A 14,287-nucleotide genomic window follows, 5' to 3' on the forward strand; every position below is an offset into this window, starting at 1 on the left:
AAGTGAAAGTGTGATAGCATAGCTGGCTACTTTCAGGAGCACCCTATGGTGATGGATAATCTGATAATACTTGCCAAAATGGTAATCATAACCAATATGCTGATAAAGGTCTGAAAAATAAGGCTTGCTTAGTGCCATGTATTTTACGCAGTGCTCGAGAATGCACTGAGACACCTAGGGGCTGGTGTGGGACAACTTTTGACTCCTAGGAAAACCACCATGCTTTAGCTACCACACAGGTGTTTGCCTAAGCCAATGACTATAGGGCATATGACTACAGCGTCAGCACATACCAGCAACCAAAGTATTGGAGACCTCTGCAGTACAGGTGCTACCTCAGAGACTGATCACAAAATCCTCAAGGCAGAAGTGAGCCCTTTCATCAGGACCCCCTGAGAAATCTCCAGGAGTTAGTGCCCTGTAATATAAAGAGGAGGACCTCTGGAGTCAGAAAGACCCAGGTTGCAAGCCCAGGTTCACCTACCAACTAGTCGTTTCACTTGAGGCAAGCTACTTAGCTTGAGTCTCAGTTTCAGTATCTGTAGGATGGAAGTAAGGATACCTTTTTCATGAGGCTGTTGTGATTATCAAAAGGTATAGGCAGTGCAAAGCTGAAAGCGGTCAGCTGTCAGTGAATTCTATTATCCAAGCAATGTTAGCTGATGGCAATGCATCTTACAGGAATGCATTGGAATGTTCCATAGAGAAGGGAAGGAAAAAAGGCCCATATGTCCTTGGGATGTGACACTAAGGTGGCCCTGAACTTCAGAATAAACTATGGGTTCTTTTTGAGATTGACATACCTTGTTATATTTTGATTGATTTCAACTAGCACAGTTCTTCTCTTTTAAATTATTCTTTTTCCATTTTTCTTTTTTAAAATTTTAGTTTTAAAAATGTTGTAACAGGTTGAGTTGCATCCCCCAAAAAGACACATTCAAGTCCTAACTCCTGATACCTGCAAATGTGACCTTATTTGGAAATCATATCTTTATAGATATAATTAAGATGAAGCAATATTGGTCCAGGGGCCAGTCATCTGAATACTTAGACTAAGTATTTAGATTTAGTCTAAATTTAATGACTACTATCTCTGTAAGAGGAAGGAGAGGGAGATGTGCATTCAGGGACACAGACAACACATATAGAAAAAGGCCACATGCAGATGGAGGAGGGATTGGAGTGACATAGCTATAAGCTCAAGAATGCCAAGGATTTCTAGCAACTACCAGAAGCTAGGAGAGAGGCTTCAGGAACTTCTTCCCTAGAGCCTTCAGAGGGAGCAAGGCTCTGCTGCCACCTTGATTTTGGGACTTCTAGCATCCAGAACTGTGAGAGAACATCACCATCCTTTAGCTACCACACAGGTGTTTGCCTACGCCAATGACAATTGGCGTAAAACAATTTCTGTTGTTTTAAGCCACCCAGGTTGTGGCACTTTGTTACCACAGTCTCATGAAATTAATACAAAGGCCCAGGAAATGTTATGAGTGTAAGGTGTCTGGCAATAATACTCTGGGATCCTCCAAAAACAGAGTGCAGCTGTTTTCTTGCTGGCCACCAAATCCATTCTCCCATTCCTCCAGGGCAGTCAAGTTTTAGATGGACACGTAGCCATCCAGTTAGAGGCTGTAATTCCCAGAGTCCCTTGCAGCTGGGTATGACCATAAGACTAGATTCTTACCAAGACATGTGACCAGGAGGGTCGTGTGTAACTTCCATGTCACTTAAAAGGAAGCTGTTCACTCTGGATATCCTTTCTCTCTCTCTTCCCATGGACTGGAACTTGCATAAGACCATGACCCAGCTCCAGCCATGTGGGCAAGGCCACCTTTGGAGACAGGAGAGAGCACCTAGACAGGAACTGTGAGCAGAGCTTCCTTGGCAGCCTCCACTGGCTCCAATACCACAGGAGAGAGAAGCCAGCTTCTACCTCATATAAGTCACTGTGTTCTTGAGTCTCTTTGCTACAATAGTTTTCAACCTTTACCCTAACAAATACACAGGGTTAGGAAATAACTAGTTTATAGATTAAAATCCCCAAATGTTAGATCTGGAATAGACTAAAGAAATTGTACCTCTCCCTGAAAAAGGACAGCAAACTGGGACTCAGAGGGATTAGGAAACTGTTTCCAAGTCAGCCAGCCAATTAGGAGCAGAGCAAAAAGTAGCACCCTACACAGGAGTGGCTCTGTGGGCTCTGAGGCCTGGACGCGTTGAAGTCTTCCTGTTACCATACGGTACACCTCAACTGGACCCAGGAGCAATTTCACTAGCCTCACTTAGAAGCTCCATGTAAGCCAGAGTGACTTTTTGAACTATAAATCCGATCACATCAGTCCCCTGCTCAAACTCCTTCCACAGTTAAGAGGGTCCTACATGATCCAGCCTGCCTGATTCTCCAACCTAGTGTCTCCCTCTCTCTCTGTCTCACCCATCTCATTCTTCCACACTAGCCATCTTAAATTTTCTCTAAAGCTCTAAGCTTGCTCCAGACTCATGTCCTTTCTGTTTGTAGTTCCCTCTGCCTGTCTCACTTTCCCTTCACTTCTCCACAGGTCTCCTTGACATCCATTCAGATCTTTGTTCAGCTCTCATCTCCTGCTAGAATGCTTCCCAGCCAGCTTATCCACATTCGCTCTCCCTGCCCCATTCTCCACTTTGCTTTACTTTGTATCTTCACAATAGATCCCTCCTCCTGACATTCTATGATATAGTTGTATGTCTTCCCAACAATTTCAATTCTTGAAGCAGGGACTTCCCATCCTTGGTATACCACTGTATTTTTGATGCCTAGAATGGTGCCTGGCACATAGATACTCACAAAAAGTTGTTAACTGAAGATCAGAAAAACTTGTTAAGTGAATGAAGTTGACTCCCCAAAGCCACACATCTAGTTTACCAATAGTGACTCCAAAGCTCCTGGAAGTATGTAGAGAAGATAAGAGGAGCATAGAGGGTGAGATAAGTGCTAACTGAGAAGGTCGGGGGACATCTAAAGAGAGGTTTGTACAGCTGAAGAGAAACTGGAAGGCTATGTACAAAGAGTGAGAGGGGAGAGAACACACGCTAACCCCAGGACCCAAAGCAAAGGTCAGGCAATCAATAGAAAAGTTAAAATGGCACTTTTAAACACTTGTGATAAAATTGATTTGGTCATTACCAGAGCTGAACACAGGGCATGCATGCCTCATCTGTTAGAAAGATCTTTATGAACTTGTTAGCAGATCCCCAACCCAGAAGCTGTAAAGGTTATAACCCAACTTGTAAAACTAATCTCATATTGGCTCTGGGATAATAAAGAATCTACAGAAAACTTTTTAGTTAACCATATGCTACATACAGCAAGAAGCCAGGCTTGTGTGGCTGGCTTCTCCTACATGGCAATTCAGGATAACTCTCTCATTTCTGAGATTGAGAAAGCTATTTTGGAAACAGTGATTTCAATATGCATAGTTCTTAGATACAACAGCTTAGAGGTTAATTTGAGTTTAACAATTTCTCTCCTATTCCAAGTGATTTTATAATAAAATGTCAGCATGCCATTCCCATTGAATTAAGCTGGGATCAGTTGGAATAGTAGTTTGGCGAAACTGTTTTTGCCAGATTTTTTAAAAAAATATACTTTATTTTTAAAGATACCTCTGTTTTATATTTGCATAATCCCAATTGTAAATACTTAGTTTATTATTATTATTACTTAATCTGTGAATTTTGGGTCATACTTCCTAAATAAAACAATGCAGCATCATTTCTTGACTAATACTCTTTTGGACCACATGGCAGGTCTATGGGGTAGTACAGAAAGGAAAAATGAGTTCATGCTACATAGCAGGTCCAGAAAACAGAACACAATAACAATCACAAAACATTTCTAAGCAGTCTTGTAAAGGAAACAAGGGAGAATGTGAGAGCACTGGGTATTTACTTTTGGGCAGGATGCCTGCTAAAATACATAAAGATGAAACGATATGATGTCTAGGGTTTGCTTTAAAATGCTTTAGCAAAGGGAAACAGGGATAGATAAAGCAAGTGTGACAAAATGTTGGTAAGGCTGAATCTGGGTGTTGGGTATAGGGCAGTTCATTCCACTGTTGCCCCTCTTTGCATTCATGTTTGAAATTTTCATAATAAAAAATTCAAGCCAGTAAGGGCTAGCTGGAAAACTTTAAAAAGAGGTTCAATCTCTCTTAAACTGTGTGAGTGATCCCAACCAAAAGAAAGCCCAGGACTAGACGGATTTATAGCTGAATTCTACCAGAGCTACAAAGAGGAGCTGGTACTATTTCTTCTGAAACTATTTTGAACAATTGAAAAAGAGGGACTCCTCCCTAACACATTCTATGAGGCCAGCATCATCCTGATACCGAAACCTGGCAAAAATACAACAAAAAAAGAAAACTTCAGGCCAATATCCCTGATGAACACTGATGCAAAAATCCTCAATTAAATACCAGCAAACTGAATCTAGCAGCACATCAAAAAACATATCCACCATGATCAAATTGGCTTCATCGCCGGGATGCAAGGCTGGTTCAACAAGTGCAAATCAATAAATGTAATTCATCACATAAACAGAACTAAAGACAAAACCACATGATTATCTCAGTAGATGCAGAAAAGGCCTTGAATAAAAGTCAACATCCCTTCGTGTTAAAAACTCTCAATTAACTAGGTATTGATGGGACATACCTCAAAATAATAAGAGCCATTTATGACAAACCCACAGCCAATATCATGCTGAATGGGCAAAAGCTGGAAGCATTCCCCTTGAAAACTGGCACAAGACAAGGATGCCCTCTCTCGCCACTCCTATTCAACATAGTATTGGAAATTCTGGCCAGGGCAGTCAGGCAAGAGAAAGAAAGAAATATTCTTTCAAATAGGAAGAGAGGAAGTCAAACTGTTTGCAGGTGACATGATCCTATATCTAGAAAACCCCATGGTGTTAGCCCAAAAGCTTCTTAAGCTGATAAGCAACCTCAGCAGTCTCAGGATACAAAATCAATGTGCAAAAATCACAAGTGTTCCTATTCACCAACAGTAGACAAGCAGAGAGCCAAATCATGAATGAACTCCCATGCGGAAGCGCTAGAAAGAGAATGAAATACCTAGGAATACATCTAAGAAGGGGAGTGAAGGACCTCTTCAAGGAGAACTACAAACCACTGCCCAAGGAAATAAGAGAGGACACAAACAAATGGAGAAACATTCCATCCTCATGGATAGGAAGAATCAATATCATGAAAATGGCCATACTACCCAAAGTAATTTATAGATTCAATGCTACTCCCATTAAACTACCATTGATTTTTTTTCACAGAATTAGAAAAAACTACTTTAAAATTCATATGGAACCTAAAAAGAGCCCGTATAGCCAAGACAATCCTAAGCAAAAAGAACAAAGCAGGAAGCATCATGCTGCCTGACTTCAAATTATACTACAAGGCTACAGTAACCAAAACAGTTGGCAGCACATTTTCAATCTACTTTCTGATGTCCTCATCTCCCTCTGTGAAGTAAGTAGTGAAGATACTGTTGGATCCATTTTGCAGTGAGGAAATTGAGCGTCAGAAAGGTGGAGGGGCATGTTTAAGGTCAAATGGTCCCTGTAAGGCAGAGCTGGGCCAGAGCTCAGTCAAAGGTTTTTGTTTCAGTGGCCATTAAACTTATTTCCTCCTCCTCCTTGACACCGGCCCAGTGATTTAAATGCTCCTCCCATGCCCACATCAAAAGCCAAAGGTACCTGGCAAAAAGCATGGAAGACGAGCATCTGAATTCTGGCTCAAAGAGCTCCCTGTGGTCTCCATGCCTTGCAGCGTTAACTCTTTCACCAGTAGGCTCTCCTAGCTTTACATCCTGGTTGTCTCTTCTCATTTTGTACAGTCTGGATTTGACAAATGAGAGTTTCAATGGTGTATTGCTGTGTACATAACTGCCCCTCAGTTCTACCCACCTTGTATTTGTGAGCAAGAGATATATCCAGGACTGGAGGGGCCTCGCCCAAACCTCGAGGACACTCCTCACTGCCAGGGTGAGAGACTGGACCCTTACTATATTGTATTATCCAAATACCTGTGGATCAACCCTGCCACACACAGCTAAGTGTTCCCTTGTCTTTGCTTTTCCCCACATAATATAAAACTAGCACTCTCAAGGCCTTTACAAATTGGGAAATCAACCCATATGCAGTGAGGTCGCTTTAGTTACCTCTAATTTCAGAGCTGTCACTAATTGGTCCCAGAATCTCTTTAAATTCAGGCCTACAGGGCCAAAAGCAAGCTTGAAATTATTTGAATACCTCATTAATGGACAATGTATGAACAATTTGATCTTTCAGCGCAAAGTGGGATTTATTTGTCTATGAAATCTTGAGGCTTGCCATCTACCCCTGGTTGACTGCATAATTGTTCTTGCCCTGCCCCGTGTTAGTCAGGCACTATGTTAGGTGACAGGGAAACAATGGCAGACAAGATAGTAATGATCCCTGCGCTCATGGTGCTTAGGAGGAAAGGCCTATGTATTCTAGTACCAGCCAAAGCCTCTGCTAGTGACCCAAATTCCACTCTGCCCATACATGTTGCATCAGCCCTACCCACGTTCCTAGAAGCCATCTCTTCTCCCTAGGGAAGCCCCAACACTGCTCTTCACATCCACAACTCTCAGGAGCAAAAAGTATTCTAGGGACACTGAAAAAATTCAGGCCATACTAACTTAGCCTAACCCTTAGCATGTTCTCTTTTCATCTTTGTCACTTGAGACCCTGTTGACTTTTTTTTGAGGGTGCCAATATCCATCCGAGTATGTACATGACAGGGACCTCTTCTTGCTTATACATTTCCTCCTACAAACATCTTGAGTTTTTTTTTCACTTGCATTTCACCAGATCCTGTTACAGGATCTAAATATTCCAAATAATTCTTAAAATTGCTATATGATGAAGAGAACGGATCCTGTTACTCTTTATTTACATACACAAAACCCGTGCCTCAGTTTCCAAGGTAACAGAACAAAGAAAACAAGTCATTACCCTGATGCCAATACCAATGAAGGTCAGACGGCTTTGATCTCAGACACCAGGCACTTTTCAGCCAGCGCAACATTCTCATTTTTCATGATTCCTGCCCCGGGCCCCCACGTCCCCACAGCTATGCTTCCTGTGGCTTACTGAAGGGTGCTTTAAATATGGCTCGAGAAAGTACACGGAGGAAGCAAGTAAACTTTCAGGATTTTAGTTCCAGCAAATGAAGGCAAAAGTGACTAATCAGAGTGAACAGGACTCAGTCAGGAGCATCAGTCGCAGAATGAATCAGCCTCAGCCAGCAAGTATGGCACAAAGCACTGTTCCTGCGACCACCAAGCCGCAGATAAGCCACCGGGCTGCAAAGAACTCCTACATCACTTATAAGCTGACAGAAGTCTTATTATTATTATATGTTATGCTGAAACTCTGAGCCTTACTGTAAGTGTCATCATTTTATATAGTTTTCACAATGACAGTAAAATCCTGCCACAAGTGGCACTGTCAACTTTTCTATGAGCACTTTCTTTTCCTCACGGTGACATTCAAAGTTCAGACTCTCCTTCATCTAAAGGAGCTGTCCTATCAGCTCGCTAATGGGAACAATTCATTTAACCTGCACTCCAAGTACAGCCACGGAGCCGAGTAAAATATGTATAGGATCCAGGGGGAATCGGTCCTCCCAGCTGGCCCCTCCTGCCATTTGATTCATTGACGAGAGTCCCACTTTCTTTCCACCTAGGCTGATTTACAGAAAAAAAAAAAGACATTCCAGAAAAATTAAGTTAACTATTAGCCAAATTCCCTCTAGCTGCTGGCTTGGATTATATAACAACTTCCTAATTCCAGAAGCTAAGGAACAGAAGGCCAGCATTTTCTCTGATTTCCTATAGTTTTAATGCCTTTCCACTCTACCCTCCTTTTCTCCCAGCCCACCGCACCACCACATCACCACATATGCCTTTGACAGTCTACATGGCTCATATTCCTCATTTATTTTAATTATGTTGGGTGCTTCTGCTTACACTGCAATGTATTCTGGCTTCATAAAATACTCACTTTATATGACCCTTGCTTGCTGCCTTTGACCCACTCACCGTGAAACACTTGCGGAGCCAAAATTCTAGGAAAAGCACCTGCAATTATTAATGCATTAAACCAGTGTTCTGAAATGACTAAATGCATTATTTCTGCTGTAGAAGAAAATGCTGAGGTGAAGCCAGAGCAAAGGTAAAAGACCTGGTTTTCCTAAAATGGATATAGCCTTGGAGGCATTTATATTCTCGGAGGACACAGTCCTGATTCTTCTGATCATTTTTCAAATCAACTTAATGAGTGTGAGATGGCCTGCTCATTAAACTGATATAATAGGTAAATATCACCTGCATTTAGGGTGGGCAACAGAAAGAGGGCAACTGTTTTCTGGGATTGTAAAGGATTTGTAAAGGGAGAAAAAATGCGGGCCTGGTTTCTGAACGAGGTTTATGTTCTGCTCTCACTTTTGACTGGCTGCCACAATAAACAGGGCGAGAGATTTTTAAGCTTTCATGAACTAAAAGCAACGCCAATTGCTATGGATTGCTTTTTATAGAATTTCGAGTAATTTCACGTTACAAACGTTTCCTCTGCTTATGACTTCCTTAAAAGACAACCAAATGCCAAGCCCATTGGAATAAACACCTAGAGCAAAGAGCTACATATACCCCAACAAACTGTTTTTTCAAAAGCCACAAGCGTAGGTTAGATGCTTTGTCTACCACACTGCTGCTCAAGTGAAGCCTCCCTTCTTCCATCCTCCAAGTACAGCCAAAATCCTAAATACAACCTTTTTAAGGATCCTTTACAAAGTGGATGTTAAAGGTGAACAAAACCTCATTGAACCATCTATTCTTCTTGCTTTAACCTGCAGAGTCATCTACATTTGCTATTTCCTTCAAGTCTACCTTTTTTTTTTTTTTTTTTCCAAACACTGGAAACTTCAGAGCCACTCACACATTGCAGTAATTCTGCCTGCTCTACATAAAATAAGGCCTGCTCTTGTGTTCACAAAATCAGGCTGGTTACTCAGTAGAATCTGTGGTCTAGGGTCACTCTGAAGAGACGTAAATTTCTAATTTTTATACTTTCCTCAAATTTCGTACATTGTTTTTGTTATTTCAAAATCCAGTGCTTTATAATAAATTTATAGGGTGCCTAAGGGGATCTCCATTCATATTATATGGTATCTCATTCATGGCTCCTCCGGGAGAGAAACACAGAGTTATACCTCTCAGTCAGCCAACAACACTTCCGCTTGTGAAGTTCCTATATAATAATGAGAAACGAGGCTCCTGTGGGTATCCCACACATGTGTATAAAATAAACGCCTACAAAGTGAAAATGATGCCATGCTACACTTAAAGCAGGATCATGTGGGTAAGCTGGAAAAAACACTTCCGTGTCTGTAGTCGTGAAGTGATTCTGTATTTTATTGTAGAAATTGTATCAAGTATCAGTTTTAAGTGATTTTTATATATACTCCATGCTTCAGCTGAGATGTTTTCTGTTCCTCCTTCTTTCCAGGAGCGTCAGCAGCTATAGTCAAGTTTCAAGAATGGGGAATGCTGTGGGAGTGTGCAGGCAATGGCCTAAAAACAATAAAGAAAGCCCCACTAAAAGCTGGCTTGCTTTTGATTATTACCCTGTGCTGACAATTCTTAGTAATGTCAGTGATAAAATAAATTACTGGGCCGACCACTCCCATGCCTGCCCCTCGTTGACATGGCACTGTGAAAGCACTCCAATATCTTTCTTAAGAAGGATACATCATCATTTAAACACTGAAAATACTATATATTCACGGTAGGACATCTAGAAAAAAATTTTTAATGTTTTTAGCAGAGAATTAAAATTCACATTAACTCTACCACTTATTGATAATCATAGCCCTTTATGTCATAATTACTTTTTTGGTTATTAAAAGTAATTCTACTATAAATATCCTTGTTACATAGATTTCTTTTGGCATTTGTGTGTTTTTTTTTTTTTGGAAGTACGTTCTTCAAAGTTTAACTTTTAAAAAGCATTGAATAGATATCATGGTGTCCTATAAAAAGCGTTTACCAATTTATAATTCCTAGATTAGTGTACACCTGTCCCAACGCAGAACTTTATCATGAAAAATAAATCCTGATAATTTAATTGGCTAAAAAGATATCCCTTTAAAACTGACATTTCTTTCTTTATTTATGATGTTGTTTTGTCTGCATTTTTAAACAATTTTGTTTTTGTTGTCTAAGTTTCTTGACTTTTGTATTTCCTCTTTTGTTAATGGCCTGTTCATAATCTTTGCTCATTTTTGTATTGTGGTATTAGTCCTTTACTACTTACTAATTTATAAGCCTTCTCTATAGTTAATCATATGTTGCTTTTCTCCCCAGTTTTTCTTTTAAATTTTGTTTAGTTTGTTTCTTGTGTATGTAAACTAGCTCTACCACTTATTGATAATCATAGCCCTTTATGTAATTGCTACCTTTTTGGTTATTAAAAATAATTCTACTATAAATATCCTCTTTAAAATATCCAACCTAGTAATCTTTTATTTGTGGTTTCTGCCTTTCCTTGCAAGCCTATAAGGACTTTATTTATTGCAAAAACATATTCACCTATACTTAAAATATTTTTATGATTTTACTTTTTATATTTAATTTAAAAATTCAAATAAAATTATCTAAATATACTTTTTTCTTGCTCTAGTTTAGCTTGCACATAAATTATTTCACTCCACTTCTCAAGATTTGAATCTAAACAACACACCAACTATCTTATGTCTTTCTTTGTTCTCCCAAGAGGTATGTCACTGTGTCTGTTGTGTCAGAAAAAAAATCAGGATATCAAAAAGGCTTAGAGCCAAATTCTAGCCCCAAAAATTTACATGTAGAATCTGAGTTGGCTCACCTCTTCTTTAGAAAATGAGGCCAACCATTGAGATTTGGGGCATCTATTTCTTAAATTTGTTTTTACTGAGTAAACCTGGGCAAGTTTCCTGACTTCTTTGTAAAATGGGGATTCTAATAAGAGAAGCACAGTACTGTAGCAACTATATTTAACACTTTCTGTAACGGATTACTGGTATAACAGGAAGTTTCACTTTTATCTTTATTGTATTTAGTTTTTGCCTGCCACAACAACTACTTACGATATTTTAATATTTACCAAGAGTTTTCCAAATAGGGCTGACTCTATTAAAAAAAAAAAAAAGACCCCTTGTGCTATTTATACAAGTTTGTTTAGATTAGGATTATATTCCAGAAGCTAAAAGGGCTTCATTTGCTGATTTCAGACAAAGTACACATATAGAACATGAAGTGACACTGCTGAGACTGTTCCCCTAATTTTCTGTTTTTTATCCAGAAGGAAAGCCAGGGAGGTCAGAGAGACAGAAAGTTCTTTGCAGAGAGGTCCACCCTGCCCAGATATGGGAACTGTGCTCATCAGGAGAAGTAGCGGGGGAGAGGAGGCACATATTTTCTGAAAAAACTGGAGCATGGGAAGAATAATGTGCACACTGGCCATCAAATGAGATTTGAATAACAATTTACCACTCTATTCAAAAGTGTCTAAAATATAACAACCCCTCCTTATTACTCCCTCTTGCCAGGACATTTGCCATCCCAGAGGTACTACGGGACACAATTTTCAGTAGCAATGCATTCCTTAAAGAGAAGAACAGCAGGGTAGTTGACCTTTGATCCTGTCCGACCATACCCCAAATCCTTGACATCCTTAGCTTTGCAGAAACTGGAGGAAGCAGAGCCAATGTGATGATGCTTACGGGAAATCTTTCATGCCACTGATAGGAAACAGGAATCCAAAGGACATTTTAAACTCATTCCTCAAAGATATGGGGATGAGTACAATTTATATTCATCCTCTACTTCATGACGGGGAAAGAACAGCCCAGTAGTCAAAGCAAGAAAAAAGTCAGGAATCTTTTCACTGGTGTATTTCATCAGCAATAAACATTTCCCCAACATAATGCTGTATTCAAGGCATCAAGGAAGTTACTTAATGAAGAAAGGCACCTGCCTTCTCGGCCTTTATAGTTCTCCAAATGTTCCATGTTTTTAAAGACCTCCAAGCTTTTTTCTGCTCCTTCTTCTAGGGATGCTCTTTCCTTTTTCTTGACTGGGCTAATTCCCATTTATCCTTCAAGACCCAAAGCAGGGCTTCACTTTGTCATCACACCCAGAGTATATTGATTGTCTCTCCCCAGCGCATCCTTAATCCAGCCTGCGGTGGTCTGTTGTGCAGCTTGGTCACAGTCCAAGGTCATGGGTGAAGGGATGGGTGGCGACATGTTTCATTAGACAATTGCCAAGCCATGTGCCCTGGTTTGGGTTTGCCTCCATCCCAAGGAAGGAGGCACCTTTTAAAAATCACCCAAAGGTGGCCTACTCTTCTCTGCACTTACCATTCTCTTGTTTACTTGTCTGTCTGTTCACTACTCCCACCACGTACCTTTATCCCCTACTATCTTCCCTCCCAAAGAATATAGAACATCACTCCTTCCAATTAAGTACACGGACAATATCTTTTATCTCTTGATCCTAAGTCCCTGCCATTGTGTCTGGCACATAATAGCTTCTTGGAAAATATCTCTTGAATATTTGCTGAATGAATCAAATATGCCTTCAGGAAATGTACAGCCTTATGCAAACGCCTTAGCTTCCTAGAAGTACTGTAACAAAAGCTTCACATGGGCAAGAACCACCACGGATCAAAGGGGACTGAAAAAGTTAGGAGAAGTTTACGGAGGAAGTGAGTCAGTATCTCACAGGATCTCACAGAGAAACTTCTAACTGGGGATTCAGTTTCTCTCAATTTAGTGTCCAGTGAGCAAAGGACTTGGAACTCACCGACGTACTGCCTCTGATCTCCCCTATAACTGTGAGAATGCATTCACTAGCTTAATCACTCACCGCAATATTTATCCATCACCTATCACATGCAGAACTCTGACAATGCCCAGGCCCTCCACCTGCAGCACAGGCTCCGGGGAGTGCCCTGTCCCTGACTCGGTCTGCTGTGATTTTTCCTGCTCTTGTCCTTGCGTGCCTATGCTGTTTCTATAGGAGAGAGAGGAACGGTGCCCCTCTCCTTCTATATTGCAAACATGCTCACCAGTGACCTCAGAAGTCTGGAGGGAAGAGTGATGAGGCAGTGTTTTAAAAGGGCTGTGAGGTTATCAGGGACTGCTACATTAGTCTTTGACTCTTCAAAGGCCTGGAATACTGTAAGACAACAGCAACTTCTCATAAAGGTCACATTTCTGTAATTCCCTCTGAGACCCTCCCGAGGAACACTTAATTGATCAACTAACATGCAGGAAATGCTCTAAAAGGCAGTTTTCACAAGCTGGTGGAGGATAAAGACAAGATCTTTCTGAGAGAGGTAGTTTAGGATTATAGCTGAAAGCACAGGCAGATGATGGAGTTTGAGGCTGGGATCAGTGCTTACCAGCGGTGGAACATTGGGCAAGTCACTTACCTTCTCAAAGCCTCAGCTTTCTCTTCTGTGAAACTGAAATAATGATGGTACTCTTCTCATAGGGTTGTAATTCAGCTTCAATGATCTTTTTTTTTTTTTTGAGACAGAGTCTCGCTCTGTCACCCAGGCTGGAGTGCGGTGGTGCGATCTAGGCTCTCTGCAATCTCAACCTCTGCCTCCTGGGTTGATGTGATTCTCCTGCCTCAGCCTCCTGAGTAGCTGGGATTACAGGCATGTACCACCATGCCTGGGTAGTTTTTGTATTTTCAGTAGAGATGGGGTTTTGCCATCAAACTCCTGACCTCAAGTGATCCACCCGCCTCGGCCTCCCAAAGTGCTCGGATTACAGGCGTGAGCCACCGCGCCTGGCCAGCTTCAAGGATCGTATGTCTACAAACTATCAAGCAATGACCAGTGTGGAATGAACTCCTTTAAGGGTATGTGAATAACCTTAGGAAGTCACATCACTTATAAGCCAGTATTAATATTAATGTTACCTAGCTTGGAAAAGTTTACAAGGATTAACTGAAACAATGCATGTGCAAGTGGTTGTCACATGGTAAGTCCTAAAAACGGTAGTTCCTTAAGATTATTGGCATGAGATTTTTCTATGATGCTATGTTTAAAACTTCATTCTTGAAGGCTGACTTTAACTTGGTTTGTTTGGGAGGAAGCCCTCTCCTTCCATGGTCACCTTGTGTGGAATGGGCCTTTTCTCTCTTGCCATTTTCATTCAAA

The 14,287-nt window shown here is 40.8% G+C and overlaps 1 protein-coding gene across 1 annotated transcript in view; it reads right to left on the reverse strand.

Annotated features, from left to right (window-relative positions):
• The window catches only part of RORA (RAR related orphan receptor A), a 739,200-nt gene that overhangs the window by 200,675 nt on the left and 524,238 nt on the right, over window positions 1–14,287 (reverse strand). The gene's annotated exons all lie outside the window — the stretch shown is intronic.

Source organism: Nomascus leucogenys, chromosome 6, assembly GCF_006542625.1.
Source record: "Nomascus leucogenys isolate Asia chromosome 6, Asia_NLE_v1, whole genome shotgun sequence".
Taxonomy (NCBI): Eukaryota; Metazoa; Chordata; class Mammalia; order Primates; family Hylobatidae; genus Nomascus; species Nomascus leucogenys.